Source organism: Panthera onca, chromosome D4, assembly GCF_046562875.1.
Source record: "Panthera onca isolate mPanOnc1 chromosome D4, mPanOnc1 haplotype 2, whole genome shotgun sequence".
In the NCBI taxonomy this organism is placed as follows: Eukaryota; Metazoa; Chordata; class Mammalia; order Carnivora; family Felidae; genus Panthera; species Panthera onca.
In genome coordinates this window covers 48,055,728-48,072,406 of record NC_138351.1, presented here as the reverse complement: position 1 = coordinate 48,072,406, position 16,679 = coordinate 48,055,728, and the positions used below count along the sequence as shown (strand labels likewise).

At 40.5% G+C, this 16,679-nt stretch overlaps 1 long non-coding RNA gene across 1 annotated transcript; it reads left to right on the top strand.

The window, feature by feature from the left end:
* Positions 1–1,926: 1,926 nt before the first annotated feature.
* Positions 1,927–16,096, top strand: LOC132663437 (uncharacterized). Its single transcript, XR_009603037.3, has 3 exons — positions 1,927–2,117; positions 14,262–14,353; positions 15,683–16,096. It is a non-coding gene; the product is annotated as an uncharacterized LOC132663437 (long non-coding RNA).
* Positions 16,097–16,679: the final 583 nt, after the last annotated feature.

The window sequence follows — 16,679 nt, the reverse complement described above, 5'->3', positions numbered from 1 at the left end:
GTTCTTGTTGATCTGTCTTGAAAGTTTACTTGCACTTTTCTTTTACCCAAACTCCAAGCTCTTTCCATATCTTTCCCTGTGATTCCTTGCCTTTGGTTTGATGTGAAAAGTCAAGAGTAATCCCAAGTATCTACCTATTATTTTGCATCTGTTTGCTCACGTTGCGGGTATTATAATTTGTCTTAGTGGCCATGCATGGAGCTTAAGCTCAGAACTCTGACTATTCACCTTTGTATCTGTAGCATCTGGGCTCAGTACCTGAGACCTCACAGATTCTCAGTGACTATTTGTTGAATAAAGTACCAATATAAGCACATCATCTATTCACACTTGTATCTCTATGGAAACCCTTCTTTGCATAGCCTTATTTGCAGCTTCTTAATTTATTTGAGAGTGAAAGGTATGGCCTCCCTGATATTGGGCCATCTCACTGTGTAAGCTTGGGTAGTTCAGTATTTCAGTTATCTATTGTTGTGTAATAAGATACCTTATCAAAAACTTAATAGCTTTTGGTGCGCCCGAGTGGCTCAGTCAGTTAAGTGCCCAACTTTGGCTCGGGTCATGATCTTGTGGTCTGTGGGTTCGAGCCCTGCACAGAGCCTGGAGCCTGCTTTGGATTCTGTGTCTCTCTCTCTCTCTCTCTCTCTCTCTCTCTCTCTCTCTCTGCCCCTCCCTGGTGGGCACTCTGTCTTGCTCCGTCTCTTAAAAAGAAATAAACATTAAAAAAATTTTTTAAATACCTAATAGCTGTTGTGTTTTGTTTTGTTTTGTTTTTAAGGGAGAGAGAAAATGCATGAGGAGGGGAAAGGGGCAAAGGAAGATAGAGAATCCTAAGCAGGCTCTATGCTTAGTGTGGAGCCCAATACACAGTTCAATCCCACAGGGTCATGACCCTGAGATTATGACCTGAGCTGAAGTCAAGAGTTGGATGCTTAACTAATTGAGCCAGCCAGGTGCTCCAAAACTTAGTAGTTTAAAACAATAATGATTTTGCAATTTGAGTAGAGCTTGATGGAAACACCTTATCTCTGTTCCATTTGCCATCAGCTGGAGTGTTGTGACTTGCTCTAGAGGATATACTTCCAAGATAGCTCACTCACATAACAAGTCGGTGCTGACTGTTTGCTGGGAACTCAACTGAACCTGTCAGCCAGGGGTCTTGATTATTCTCCACATGAGCTCTCCACATGGTTGCTTGGGCTTCGTCACAACACGGTGGCTGGATTTCAAGAGGTAGAAGCTGCCTTATTAATCCATGGTTTAGAAGACTCGTAATATTTCTTTCTTTGCACAATATTGCACAAATCGTTCTTAGATCTAGCATAGAGTCAATGTAAGGTGGGAATATAAGCTCCATCTCTTTATGGGAGTTGCAGTTTGTATGTAGAGGGAGAAACTGAATTATTTGGGGCCATCTTTGGAGACTAAGTCTCTTCCTTCAGTTTCTTTATCTGTAGAGTGTCAAATGGGCAACAATAATACGTATATCATAGACTAACTATGAATGTTCTAGGAGAAAATGTATGTATCAAGTTTAGAATGATTCTTGGCACGTGGTAAGTGGTCAATACATTTTAGCTACTAAGGCTAATTTTTCTTGGTATGAGAATGGAGAATTGCAACAAAATGCTAAGTTAGAGAAGAACATACCTTTTCCTCCATGGAATTTGTGACATCTTCTCATGAAGTCCAGTTAGACAAGTTTAATATTTCCTTTGATCGCTTCAATTAATGCATTTTCTTTGATTTGCTTCTATTTCTCAAAAAACTAATAGAGGTTTAAAAAAAAAGAGAGACCTCAAATCAGTAGCCATCAAGTGGAAGGAATAACCCACAATTTTGTTGTCTAATAACTTTTGGTGTCTTTGTTGGAATCCTTTTTCTTTTCATACTCACTTGCGGGTATTTTTATTCTTGATATCACTTTCCAGTCCCTCCACATTGCACTTTGAAAAAGCAGTTCTCTCAAGAGATATAATGAAGGATATTGGAATGGCATGCCCTGGGAAGCTGCTCTTGGCCCGGTCTTCGGAAGCACTCATGTGCAGAGTTATTCCTTTAGGAAAGTTACGTATCAGCAGAGGTCATCAGCCAGATAAAATCCAAGGCATAACCAGGTAACTTCCAAGTCACGTAATCTCTACGTTTTAGTAATTCCAGCAAAGTAATTTCTTGTTACTATAGACAGGGAGTGATGCAGAGTGCTGCTAAAATTCTTAAGTTCATTATTTTTAGCAGTTGAAATGTCAGCCAGGTCAAAGTGCATGGTGTCTTTGTAACTGTCTTGATTTTGTATAAAAAGATCTATCATGTTTGTGCTAGGTTCTAATAGCACTGCTCTTCTCTATTCTTGTATTTTGATTCTGTGTCTATACCTGTAATTTTTCCAAGTGATTAAGACCACGAGTTATTCCTTCTACAGCTGACATTTCCTTATGTGATTATTCATCTCTTTAGTTCTTTTAACAGCCACGTTTTATTAATGATCATTTACTGTGCAGTAATAAACTCTGTATCATTTAGTCCTTCTGGAATTTCCTGATCCTTGATTACAGTGTAACATATCGCCTGATTAATTGCTCATCATTGCTGTTTTCAGCTTCTGCATGAACTAGTTAAGGTTATTTTTTCCCTTTTTGGTTTTACCATCCCCTGAAGATTTTCATTTTCAACAAATGTATTAGTTGTCTTCAACTTCTATCACTTACTTTTTTGCATTCCCTGATAGCACAGAGCATATACTGACTCCTTGCAAATGGTTACCATTTACTCGTGTTTCAGTCGAGCACAGTGATTCTCAGATTTCAGTGTACCTTAGAAGCACTTGGAGGGCTTGTTAAAACATAGATTGCTGGGTCCCACTCCCAGAGTAGGTCTGGGTATGGCCAGAGAATTTGTATTTCTAGCAAATTCCCAGGGGTGCCCATGCTGCCTGTCTAGGACCAAGAGTGGAGAACGACTAGCATAGCAGGTTAGAATGGTGGTTAAGGGCCTAAGTTCTGGGTTCAGCTAATATGGGTTCAGACAACAGCTCCCAATCTTGGGAAAGCTAAGGTCTTACAAAACTTTAGTTTCTGCATTAGTAAAATCGGAAGAGGGCCAACCTTTTAGACTCCTTGTAAGGATTAGATGAGATAATCCCCATAAAGCACTTAGTACTGTGGCAAGATGTCGATGCTCAATAAATGTTAGTATTGGTATATTTTACAAGATATAAGGAATTAATGTTCAAGTTTAATTACCAAAATTAAGAAAATGTGCCTCCTTTCACAAATCGGTCACTCTTCTTTGGATCTTGATTTTCTATATTGCTGAGTTAGAAATGCTATTTAAAAAAAAAAAAAAAAGATTAGCCATGTGGACAGAAAGATGCAGTAGAGAGATCATGAGATTTGGAATCAGGAAAACGCCTGGGTTCTAGTCTAGACTCTGCTATTCCTGGCTTTGTGACTCACAGCAATTTTCTTCTCTCTCTGATCCAAGTTTCCTGTAAATATCTTCTAAAGTGGTGACATAAATGGTAAGGATTGTTATATGGATCAAATGAGCTAGATCATTTGGTAAGTTTATTTGAGTTTAATGTTCTATAATATTATTGTCATTTTTATTGAGAATAAGGGGCTAGCACAATTTTTTATTCCACTGATTCATTATCATTGTGGAAAGTCATGCATCTATGGAGTAACAATTATTGAAAAAATTTTTTCATTAGAATTGTTTTGAGGTGGTATTGACTCTCACTGGGAATTGCTAAACGCTTACATATGTGAGATGTTATTTTCTATTAGTAACCTAGTTAGATCTCTTTCTTATTGGCTGAAATGCTGGCTCATCTTCTGAACTTTTTACCTGGAGGGAATTGACATCTGAATGACCATATTTTCAAATGATGCTGAGGGAGAGAGAAATAATTATGCTATATCTGATAATGATTGGACCAAAAATGCACTTAGAGAAAGCTTTGTTCTCATGGTGTGAGTTGCTGAGTTTTGATAATAGATTTTAGAAAAAAAATCAGGGACTTCTTTGCATTGGATACTACAAGATTCTTTCAGAAGAGGAAAGAAGTTACACATAATCAAAAATTTTAAATGTAGTGTTAAACACTGTGTTTAAAGATACCAAAATGAACCACTCACATTTCATGCTTTCAATGCATTTTTCTGTTGAAGAAAGCAGAATGACATGCAAAAGTCACGACATACGTTCCAAAGAAGGCCGAGTCAGGGGGCAGGGGTGATGCTGAGGGAGACAAAGGCAGGGAGGTTGTTTCTGGCTGGGAAACCAGCACCCTCCCATTTTCAGGCTGCGTGCTGAGCCACATTAAGCCGGTGTGTCTGAGTATCATAAGGAGCCTGAAAAGGACTTTGTGAGCCCAATTTATTGACCTTCACAAAGGATTATATTTAAACCATCTCTGACAGATGAGAATCTATCCTCCATTGGGGGAAGAAATCCTTCCCTTGAAGGAGATTTTATAACCTTCCTTATTAACTCATTTCAGTATTTACCATCCTTTGCTTGCTGCAGAGAAACCTGTTTCAGCTGCCACAGGAACATCAGGATTTGTCCTCTCTGCACTTGCTGAACACAAACTTACATCTTTATGTAACCAAGCATCGTCATCTCTCAGGGGCCGCCATGTCACCGTCTCATCAGTCGATTACACAATTAAACAATTCTCTAGGAATCAGGATATAGTCATGGGTAAGAGCATCAAGGGTCAGACAGTTCCAGATTAGAGTATTGGTTCCATCACTTTCTCGTTCCTGTGACCTTGGGAAAAGTTACTTAAAACCTCCAAGCCTCAATTTTCTTACCCATACAACTAGGGTAATAAACACAACATGTCTACCTCCTAGGGTTATTGTGAAAATGAGATTAGAAAATGCATGTTTTAGGTTGGGCTACATGAAATCATTAATATGTGCCCATTTTGACCACAAAAATAGCAATCTCAAGTGGTTCACACTAATAAGTGGCTTAGCAAGGTACCTGAATTTTATCAAAGATTTGACATTAATAACAATTTTTAGAAACACAAAACTTTAATAATATATTAACATATATGATGTTAATCTAGTATATATAGCATAATATAATAATCATATTATTGACATCATTGTTACTGCCGTCGTGTGCAATATTCAGTGTAGGTGCTAGAGAATATTCCTGCAAACAAACCATTCTGATTCCTGGTGCTGTGTGTGATGCCATAAATGTGTGGAAGATAGAGCATCTAGGTCGGCCTGCAGAGGTAAGGGAAGGTGCCCGAGAGGCAGCAGCACTTGAACTGGGTTTTCTAGGGTCAGTTGGAGATTTCTGGATAGACAAACCTAGGAAGGAAGATAGAGCAGAAGAAAGATCATGGGCCTAAGCCACAGAGGTGGGAGGGGATAGGGGACACTCAGTGACTCACGGTGATTCTGTGCGGTGAGAACATAAACTGGGACGTGGGGGTGGAAGGAATTGAGAACGGAGGAAGGAGAAAGAAATGTCTTGAAAGAGAGGTAGATTTTACTGGGGAAGTGTCATGACTGGTTTTGCCAGTTTGGAAGCTTCCTCTGGAGGTTTTTTGGAGTGTGACTGGCCTGGAGCAAGGGTGGACGCAGAGGGATGTGGAAGGAGGCTACTGGAGTAGTCCAGCTGAGCAGTAACGTCAGCCGATCCCAGGGCGGTAGCAGTGTGCTTGGAGAGGAGTGGATGCAAATGATATGTTTATGTTTTAAAGGTCCTAGTGATGTGTGGGCTCAGTCAAGAGGGTGACATACAAGTTGACTTGTGCGTGTGTGGCTTGGGCCCTGGTCACACTGTTCCTGAGACACAGGACATAGGAGGAGCAGGAGGAGAAGACTGGGGCATGGAAACAGGGTGGGAGAGCGCTGAGGACATAATGAGATGAGCTTTGGGCATGTTGTGTTCAGAGTGTGTGAGAGCATTCCATCCATGTCCTCTGACTTTCCTAGGGACTGATGTCTCTGATCTTACTGCCACATAAGGTGTCCTTGAGTGCGTACCAAGGGACTCATGAGGCTCTTACCTGGGCAGTTTGGGAAGATTTCACATTAGATCTCAGTTTCGCTGGAGTCTTGCCTCCCTGAGGACATTGGTCATATACCTGTGCTTAGATAACAGTTGAGTACAAAAGGTAGCTAACACTAATAAATAGAACATTTACTATGTGTTAGGCACTATTTCAAGTGCTTTCTGTTAAAACATCATTTAATTTTAGCAACAGCTGTATAAGGTGGGTAGTGCTCTTTTTTTGAAGTTTATTTATTTTGAGGGGGGGGCGGGGATGGGAAGAGAGAGAGGGAAAGAGAGAATCCTGGGCGGGCTCTGCACTGTCAGCACAGAATCCGACACAGGGCTTCATCTCACAAACCATGAGATCATGACCTGAGCCAAAATCAAGAGTCGGACACTTCATGAACAGAGCAGCCCAGGTGCCCCAAGGTAAGTGGTAACCTCATTTTATAAATGAGGAAATTGAGGCTCGTGGTGGTGGAATGACCTATGCAAGGTCCTATAACTAATGAGTGGTAAAGCCGGGGTGCACACTGAGATGGAGGTCTCCAGGGATTGTGTTCCTAGAAAAATGCCTAGGTGTATAATTTGGCCTAGGCTGGAGAATTGAATTGTAAGTTCCCTGTCTGTCGGGGTGATTACAATTGGATTTTAGTGTTGTTAAAGCAAGCCTTATTTGATCCAAATTACTTCACATAGTGCTCTAAGGTTTGTAGATTCCAAAATCTAGTGTAGGGGTTAAAATTTCCTCTGTCTAATCCACATTCTCCAATGGGAATGATTCTAGGTTTTGGTCCTAATCTTACTGTATCTGGTGTATTATTTCATTTTGCATTCTAGTTTGGGGCTTCTAGTCTTAGGAGTCAGAGAGGAGTTACAATTCCAGGTGATATTTAGTCTCTGCGGTAATTTAAGTTCATTGCTTATTTTTAATTTTGATGGAAATAGAGATTTTTGTCTTCTGTTTTCTTTTCTTCTTCCCTGAGCCACCTGTACGATGTGCTGGTGTCCAGCATTGTTACAATCCCTCCATTCATCCTTGCTGTCAACTATGTGTTTGTGTTTCCCCAAAATTCATATGTTGAAGCCCTAAAGGTGGGAGGTGGGGTTTTGGGGGAGGTAATTAAGTTTCGAGGAGGTCATGAGTAGAGAGCCCTCATGATGGAATTATACCCTTAGAAAGAGAAGGATGCCAGAACTTCCATTTTGCCATGTGAGTACACAACAAGAAGGCAGTATCTGCAAGAGGACCTCACCAGTCCCCAGAACCGTGAGAAACATGTTTGTTTGGAGCTGGACACTGCAGCATTTACAGAATGGTACACACAGCTTCTGCAACTCCTTCTACTATGGTCAAATAAGTAGTTAGCTTTTCTGACTACCAAGATAAGAGTGTGTAGGAACCATCTCTGCTTTTCTAGGTGAGAAAGGTGGCTGGTGTTAAATGGTTCCAGGTCTTTTGTAATGACTCCTAAAACTTTGATAGTAGTAGAAAACTTTGGGAGAATCTTCTAAGTGAGAAGCTATTAAGAGCCTAAGGGGCATGAACGGGTCTGGGAGAATTAGCCATGGAAGACTTACCCATTCCTAGAATCCATGTTGATCAGTAACATTGGTTCTGAAAATGGCTTAGAGATAAAAATATCTTTCATAGAAAGATGAAGGTCTCCTTTCATGAGAAAAGGAAGATGCCACGTTTTTCTACAAGCTTTGTAATGGCCTCAGCTAATATAAATCATGGGTGGGTGTGGGAATAGGAATAAAAAAGGCATGGTTGCTAGATTCCTTTCAAAGAACAATCTTCATGAGTCATAGTGACTGATTACTATGTGTAATGAAAGATAGGAATGTCAGTGATGATGGAGTTTTCAAGCCTGCCTAAGTGGGGAAATGTTGGTGTTATTGATGAAGGAAAGGAATTAAGCATGCTGAGCCCAGTGTGGATGGAAGGAAAAGGACGAGATCAGTTTGGCAAGTGTTCATTTGAGGGGAGAAAATGGAACAGCCAACTAGGCATGTTCAGCAGGAATCAAAGACAACACAGCAGGAACTCGAGTGAGAGAACAAGGTGGAAGGTATAAATTTGGGTGTCATTTATACAGGCATGATCCAAGAAGCAGACAGAACATTTGCAGCAGAAGAAAGAGCTCAGCACCGAGGCTGAATTTTCAGAAATGCTGAGAATTCAGAGTTAGGGGACAGCAAGGAGAAGAAAATCCGGGGGTGGAGACAGATCAAGCAAGGAGGTAGAATGACTTACCTTGGAAGTGGGTGGAGGCCATTTCAAGGCTTCAAGACAGGTGATCAATATGTCCTTGAGCTTCTTATTCAAGAAAGGTGTCAGTAAAGGAGGAGTAATAAAAGGTGGCTAGAGCAGACACCAAGATAATACTGAAATTTTCTTTCAAGGTGAAGGAGAAACACACAGGTTGGGTTGGAAGTCTACGCAGACGGAAAGTTTGAAGATGCCAGTGAGGGGGAATAAATATAGCAACAGTATCTCTCAGATGGGATCTAGCTTTAGAGAAAAAGGACATAGATTCCTTTGAGCTGGAGAGAAGGACAAGAAGGGTAAAAATGAAGGTTGAAAAAGATCTTTTTAAAATGAAAGTGTTAAAGAAGGGACTCTCTAAAGTTGCTCCTTAAAAATAGAATGCGGAGTTATTTATCAAGTAAGAATGTGGATTTCAGAAGAAGTAAGAGATTTTGGAGTAGCTATTGGTAGATGTTAACTAATCACCCACAAATGAGGAAAGAACTTTCAGCTAAGTAGTGAGTTGCTGAATTTGAGTAGCAATCACAAAATAATATTTGTTGAGTTCCTTCTAAGTACCAGGCACGTGTACTTGAAGCCAGAATATAGGCTTACATCTTTTACTAGCAATTCTCTGTGACCAAGGCTCAGGGATACAGAGAATCAAGGGAGAGGACTCTAGAGTAGAAGGAAGGACCATCCCGAAGAACATGGTGGGCAGGCATCCAGAGTGCCAGGCCACTCATAACGTATTCTTCCAGATTCTGATACTGTTTCTTCTTGTATATGGACAAAACTCACCACCTTCAACATTTCTTAGAAAATTACATCTGGATGTGGGGTCCCTGGGTGGCTCAGTCAGTTAAGCATCCTACTTCAGCTCAGGTCATGATCCCACGGTTTGTGAATTCAAGCCCCACATCAGACTCTCTGCTGTCAGCACAGAGCCCACTTTGAATCCTCTGCTCCCCTCTCTCTCTGTCCCTCCCCCACTCTCTCTCTTAAAAAAATGAATATTAAAAAAAATTACATCTGGATGTTAATAAGCTGGAGTCAGGAATAAGGAATAGTTCCCAGAAAGGGGGGAGAAAATTAGCATTCTTGGAAAAACAAATAAATGAATAATTTTTAATAGTGATGTTTGATCTTTTCAGCAGTTTTATTAGGACTCACTAGGTATGGCTTTCTTTGTACTTGTCCAAAATATTCATGAATAGTAGAATGGATAAGTAAAGTGTAGTCTGTTTATACAGTGGAATACTATACAGCTAGGAAAATGAATAAACTACAGTTATACACAACAGCATGGGTGAAGTTCACAAACATTCCGTCGAGTGAGAGAAGACTTACACAAAAGAATACGTATTTTCTTCATTTATTAGGAAGTTGATATGTGATGTTAGAAGTCAGGAGAGCTTTACATTTGACTAGGAGTGATAGTATGAGAAGTCTGCTAATGTTCTATTTCTTCATCTAGGTGGTTTCATTTGATCTAGCTGGTTTCACCTAAACTAGGTATTTACCTTGTGATAATTCATCGAGTTATATACTTCGAGTTTGTATGCTCTCTGTAGTATGTTACACTTAAAAAGTTTTTTTTTTTCCTACAGATATGCTTGTTATCAATGGGAAGAAAAAAGAAACCCATTTGAATTTAGTTTGAAGAAAGAAAACTGAGAATCTATTGAATATCACAGATATAATATTCCACTCTTCATTTTACAGACTAGGAAACAAACATTTAGATCTAGTAAATGCCCGATTCTAGGTCTCAGAGATAGTACAGGGTTAGAACTGAAGGCCGTTCTTGAATTCCAAATCAAAATCCAGAGCTTTTCACCAATCTCCCATAATATACACATAATATACATAGATCCTTTTAGCTCTCGAACCAAAGACTGCATTCATTCATTCATTCATTCATGCATTCATTCGGCATCTATTGTGGGCCAGTCATTGTGCTAGGCTCAGGGTCTCTTGTCTGCTTCCCTGTAGCCCAGTGAGCGTTGTAATACAAAAATAAACAGCTTCTAAGGAACACATGTCGGGAGCTATTAGAGCCCAAGTAGATCTTGGATGTTGTCCTAGAGGTATATTTCATGTGTGTTAGATATTCTGAGAGGCATGTGTTCAGTGGTTAGGTGGGTAACCTGGGGTAACACTGCCTGGGTTGAAGCTTTGGCCATATCACTTACCTGCTAGGCATTATGACCAAGCTGCATAACTTCAGCTTAGTCACACAATCTCTCTGTGCTTCAGTCCTCTCAGCTTTAAATTGGGGTCAAATTCTGGAAGTTAATATACATAAGTACTTAGGAAGGTTCTGGGCACATAACAGCAGGTACCAAGGATGAAGGGAGGCTCATTGGGAAAAGTCTGCCTCAGTGGATAGGAGCATTTTCTTACTGACATTGTTTGGAATTGTCAACACATGGTAGTCAAAAAAGCAGACTTGTTTTTGTTTGGGGGGGGTGGTATTACTGTTTTTTAAATTCTCTATAGATGATTCAACTCCTTATTGCTTGCATCTGAAGCAGATCCTCCCACTACCCACACCCCCCCCCCCCCCAGCCTCTATATCACCAGGTACATAGTAAGCACTACATAAATGCGTGCTAGTATTCTTTAGGTTTGGAAGGCTACGGAGGAATTCCCCCAGAAGAACTGGGGGGGGGGGGGGTGGGGGTGGGGGTGGTAGGGTGGGAGGAGGAGGCCATCCTGACAGAGGGAAATAGCACTTGCAAAGGCAAGTAGGTGAAAAGATTGTGTTCATTCAGACCATCAGTTAATACTCAAACCAGGAAGAGAGCAGGGCTTTCCTGAGGATAGTAGTTCCATTATTGGAAAGGAAAGCGAATCACTGTGAATTTTACTTTGACAGGCATCAATGAAGGCCACTCACAGTTTCACATGAGATCCTTCTGCCTTCAGTTCAACATTTTCCCCACTCCTCGGCATTGTACTCGGTTGCCTTTCTGCTCTAGAGAGTCAAGGATGGCTTGAAGATATTCACCCTTGAGAGCGTAATTCTGCCAACAAGCTGTTTCTGTGCAGTGCTTCTTACTGCACCCAATGTGAGAGCCTACTTTGACGATAAGAATAATCAACTGCTTTGTCTTCTAGAGGGTTCTTAATGCCAACAGTCCGTACTTCTCTATGAGTGCAATTAAATAAAGGGAGGTACAAAGCCCAGTTAGATAATTCATAAAAGCACAACTATAGAGAGAAAAATTTAGCTTGGTTTTTCCATCAGTCAGTGACTGGGCCACTACCAAGTTAAGGGACTCCTCTACACTGAGGACTGTCATACCATCGTGGGAGCCCACAGCGGCAATTGAAGTCATCTTACTGAAGAGCCCTAGGGAGGACGGTCTTACCCTGCCTGAGCTGCTATAACAGAATACCACGGGCCATAACAAACAAGAAAGCACCTCATACCTGTTAGAATGGTTATCATCAAAAAGATAAGAGAAAACAAATATTGGTGAGAAGGTGGAGGGGAAAAAACCCTGTGCACCATCGGTGGGGATGTAAATTGGTACAGCTGCTATGGAAAACAGTATAGGTGTTTCTCAGGAAATTAAAAATAAACTTACCATATGACCCGGAAATTCCACTTGTGGGTATAGATCCAACGGAAAGGAAAGCAGGATTTAGAAGAGATATCTGCACCCCAAGTTCACTGCAGCATATTAGTCACAATAGCAAAAATATGCAAACAGCCTAATAGTATATAGAATATTGCTGAGCTGTGAGAAGGAAGTACATTCTGCCACTTGTGACAACATGGATGGAACTTGAGGGCATTATGCTAAATGAAATAAATCAGGTAAAGACAAATACTGTGTATGTGGAAGCTAAAAAAAGCTGAACTCATAGAAACAGTGACTAGAATAGTAGTTACCAGGGGCTGGGATGGGAGTGGTATAGGGAAAAGTGGAGATGTTGGTCAAACAGTACCAACTTCCAGTTATAAGATGGATGAATTCTGGGGTGCCTGGGTGGCTCAGTCGGTTAAGCAGTGACTCTTGATTTCAGTTCAGGTCATGATCTCACGGTTCATGAGATCGAGCCCCGCTTAGGGCATGGAACCTGCTTGAGATTCTCTCTCTCCCTCTCCCTTTCCCTCTCCTTCCCCCTATCAAAAAAATAATAAATAAACTTAAAAAAATACGAATACATTCTGGGGTTTAATATACAGGATAGTGCTTATAGGCACTAATACTCTGTTATTTACTTGAAAGTTACTAAAATAGTAGATTTTAAATGTTCTCACCACAAAAAAAGAATAATTAGGTGACATGAGGCAGGTGTTAGCAACAATATGGTGGTAATTACTTTACAGTGTATACAAGTGTATCAAGTCAACACATTATATACCTTAAACATACAGTGTTAGATGTCAATTGTATCTCAGTAAATGTGGGAAAATATGTAGGGGGTTGATAAAATTGACGTATTTATTAGAGAAATTGTAGAGAGTGCAGTTGTTCCAAATAATTGGTACACAGCACCTGAATCTACCTGGAACTTTTTGGAACATCTGGAAAGGAAGCAAAGTGCCATTTGCATAATGTCAGCGCATTCCCTCTGGAAAGTGCCCCTGCTCTCCCATCATTGGATATGGGATATTATCACAGTGAGGGCTACTGTTTGAGGATACCATGAAATCTTTGCAAGTGTAGGAAGAGGTTTTTGTCTTTAAAAGGTTGTGTCAAGATACCGTTCTCTGGTCTGGGCTTTGGCTCTTGTCTTGCCAGCTTCTGTGATCATTGGCAGGTACTGTGAGGCCTCTCCACCTTCCTAAGGTTTTATGAGTCCAGCAGGTCTCTGTCCTTATCTTTGTTACCGTGGTCCCCAAGGAGGCTGAGATTGTGTTTTGTTTTGGTGGTGGAGGGTCCTATGACATTTAATCTTCGGAACAACCCTGGCACCATAGGTATTATTAAGACCAGTTTTCACACTAAAGGAACAGATGTAGAGACAGTACACAACTTGGCCAGGGTCCTGCTGCCAGGAAGTGGTGGGCTCAGGATTTAAACCTCCATCTATCAGCTACTAAATCTTACGTATGCTGTTATGTGGCAGCATTCAGCAGCATCCCCGTTTGTGGAGATGAGTTCACTATTTCTAATCTGTTATTGATTAGCTTAAATTGTTGGAAACCTATTTCAGATGCTGAACTAGAATCGGTTTCTTTTTATTTATTTCTATATAAAATTGCCCTGTAGGAGCTGTACAGAATGTCCACTTTTTTTTTTTTTTTCTGACAATCACTTTCAAATACTTGAAGGAAACTCTCATATATAGTTGGGGATGGATCCATAAAGAGGCGGAACATGAAGAAGAGCCATAGCATTTGAATTGATGGAAATGAGAGAGACGGACATTATATAGATAATCAAATATGATGACAATAGAATGATTTGTTGAATGTTCATCATGTCCAGTATTGTGGTAGTCACCTGCTATGCATCATCCTGAGTTATTCTCATGATGCTGTAGGTGGATGCTGTTGTCACTTTATAGATGCAAAAACATACTCAAGAGATGTGATGTAATCCAGTTCACCCAGGTATTAAGTGACAGAGGTTTGAAACTGGGCTTCTGTGATTCCAAAAACTATGTTTTCTTCACTAGCCTGGGCTTGGGTCTTGGCTATGCAAATTAAGTTACAAAAACAGTGTAATCTGTTTATCAGTCTGAATTCAGTGGAGTACAAGGCTGGGAAGGCCTTATTGTTTTTCGGTCACCAACTTAAACACGCTCTGCCAATTGACTCCATTCTTGTCCTCCGTTAACATCTTAAGAGGATTCCATTGTTTTTTTAGGCCTTTTTAGTTAGGACAAAGCCCAGCCCATGTAAGTCTCAAGTTCCAGTCTCATTTCTTTCCCTTTGTCCAACGCAGACCCAACAACCCAAGACAGGTAACCTGCAGTGCACTCATTTAATCTTTTTTTTCCCCTAACTCTTTCACAGGCACTTGAAGCAGAGAGCAGAGAAATGGTGAAGGTCAAGTGACTATTTACTGATGATGTTGGAAACGTCTTTGACAGTTGCTGCTTCTCAAGGTAACTCTGATCAGCTACTGGTGCTGTCAGTAAGGCCAGCATCCACCAATGGGTTAGATGTCAGGAAATGAAGGAGAAAGGGGAAGCCAAGTTAAGGTTTGGATGACAGGAAAGATGGCGTTTACGGAAATGGGCAGGCTGGAAGGAAGTGAGCTGATTGAGGATAGGCATAATCCAAAGGGCATGGTAGAAGCTTCTGCATGATGTCTTAAATTGGAAAGACAGCTTTTGCTTTATGGAACTGGTGTGTTCCAGCTGTTGGTTCTAAAATGAACTCAACTGTTCTTGTTAACTGTTATTATAAAATCAAGGATGTATCCCCACAAGGAAAAAGGAATATTCTCAATAGACTCAATTAAAAACGTTTGGTGAGGGTGTAGTTGAAATGGTGGCCAGTTTTCCTAGCCCCTGTGGGACTATTGTCCCACTTAGTGGTTCACTTCTCCTTCGCTGTGATTTTTTGACTCCTGAGTCTCCCCTAGGCTGTCAAGCCCAATCCTGATCCCTTTGGGATAGAATGTAGTGTGGTGTCTATTACTGGACGAATGACTGCACAGTCTTAAAGCACCTGGAATTTTCTGGCTGGCTACAGAAGATGTCACATTTGCATTCAGGTTTTACATGCTTACTCCACTGCCATTTCTTACCTTTGGAACATCTCTAAAAATAAAACAACCTACTCAGAGCACCCATGAGGGTAACTCTGACCTGTATCCCTTTATCTTTACATGAACAAAAATCCTCCCAAAAAATGGTCTATAGACATGGCATCTCATATTTCCTCAGACCCTTAGTTGTCGTGTAGATTTAACATTCTTTGTGTCTGTATAACATTTATTGGTCTATTATGAGAGAGCTCTCTTTTGAACCAGTTATAAGAAAACCCAATTTAGCAAATGGTAAGTTATGTCCCTATCTTTGCCCCCTGAGTGATTTGATCTCAGGCACCACAGGAAGTTATGGAGGTTTGGAAGGAGAGCATGAACAGGAGACGCCAGGAGATCGAAGAACTTAGGGACACCTTGGGAAAGAGAAGAGACATAAGGAGGGAGGAAAGGGCTACTGGCAAAGATGAAATTACTTTAGAAATATTTCTACACTGGTTTCTATGCGGGAAACCTATAATACCAATCCCATTGAAAAGACTGGGTCAATAGAGTTACCTCCTGAACTCTCAATTTATAGCACCAACATTTTCTCTAACTTTGTTACAGCTGAAGGCAGGAGTCATGTTGATACAAAACACTATTACAACTCTTCTTGAAAAGAAGAAAAAGATTTTCACAAATGCTTCCCTCCTCGTTTATTGTCACTACCGTTTTTCCCCAGACTACTCTCATTCTCGGCCCACGTAGGAAATCAGAAGATAATTTAAAATTAAATGATGATGGCTCAGAGCTTCAAGCACTTAAAAAGAGAGAGGAAAGAAACGCATCACATCTTGACAGGGCTGCGAGTGAGGGCTGGAAGACTGCCAAGGAAGCCCAGAAGCGCCATTGGCAAGAGGGGCTTTGGTACTTTGTGTGACCAGAGGGGACCTGTGCGACATTCTCCCTCATGCCCTGGGATGAGCATTTGAAGTCATGAAAACCTAGGGAAGAGTTGAGAAAGAATGGAAAACAGGTGTACACAGAGCATTAGTGAGTTGGGAAAATCAGGTTGAACGCTTGATTTACTAGTTACCGTCTTGTAATATAAACTTTCTAGGCATTTCTTCCTGTACCTAAAATAGCCTCACAGAATATGAAGAAATAAAATAAAATTATATGTATGTATACACACATATACTTATATCCATATATATATATATCCATATATATATCCATACATACGTATATATATATATATATATATATATATATACACACATACACCTATATATGTGCATGTGATGTGTATATATCACACACCCCACATGCAGATAATTTTTAATCAGTACAGGGGTTGACATATAAAACACTTCTTCTAGTAATGGTATTAACTATTTTTATTATAGGATATAAAGCCAGCTCTTCAGCTTACTTTAGCATGAGTTCTACTTGCCCATATGTGATGATATGCAAATCACAAAAAGGGCCCTCCCGTTTAGCATTTTCCATATCTTTGCAAGGTTCTCTGACTGTTAGAAGTAAAAAAAGCATAGGTGTCAGAGTCTGACAAGTCAGAATTCAAATTTGTGCTCTGCCACTCACGAGCCGTAAAACCTGGGACAAGTTACCTTTCTGGGTCTCAGAGTCCACATCTGGATAATGGCGTTATTTATTATTTCACAACGTGGCTGGGAAATTTAATGAGGTGAAAAGTATGTAACAGTGCTGAGCAGATT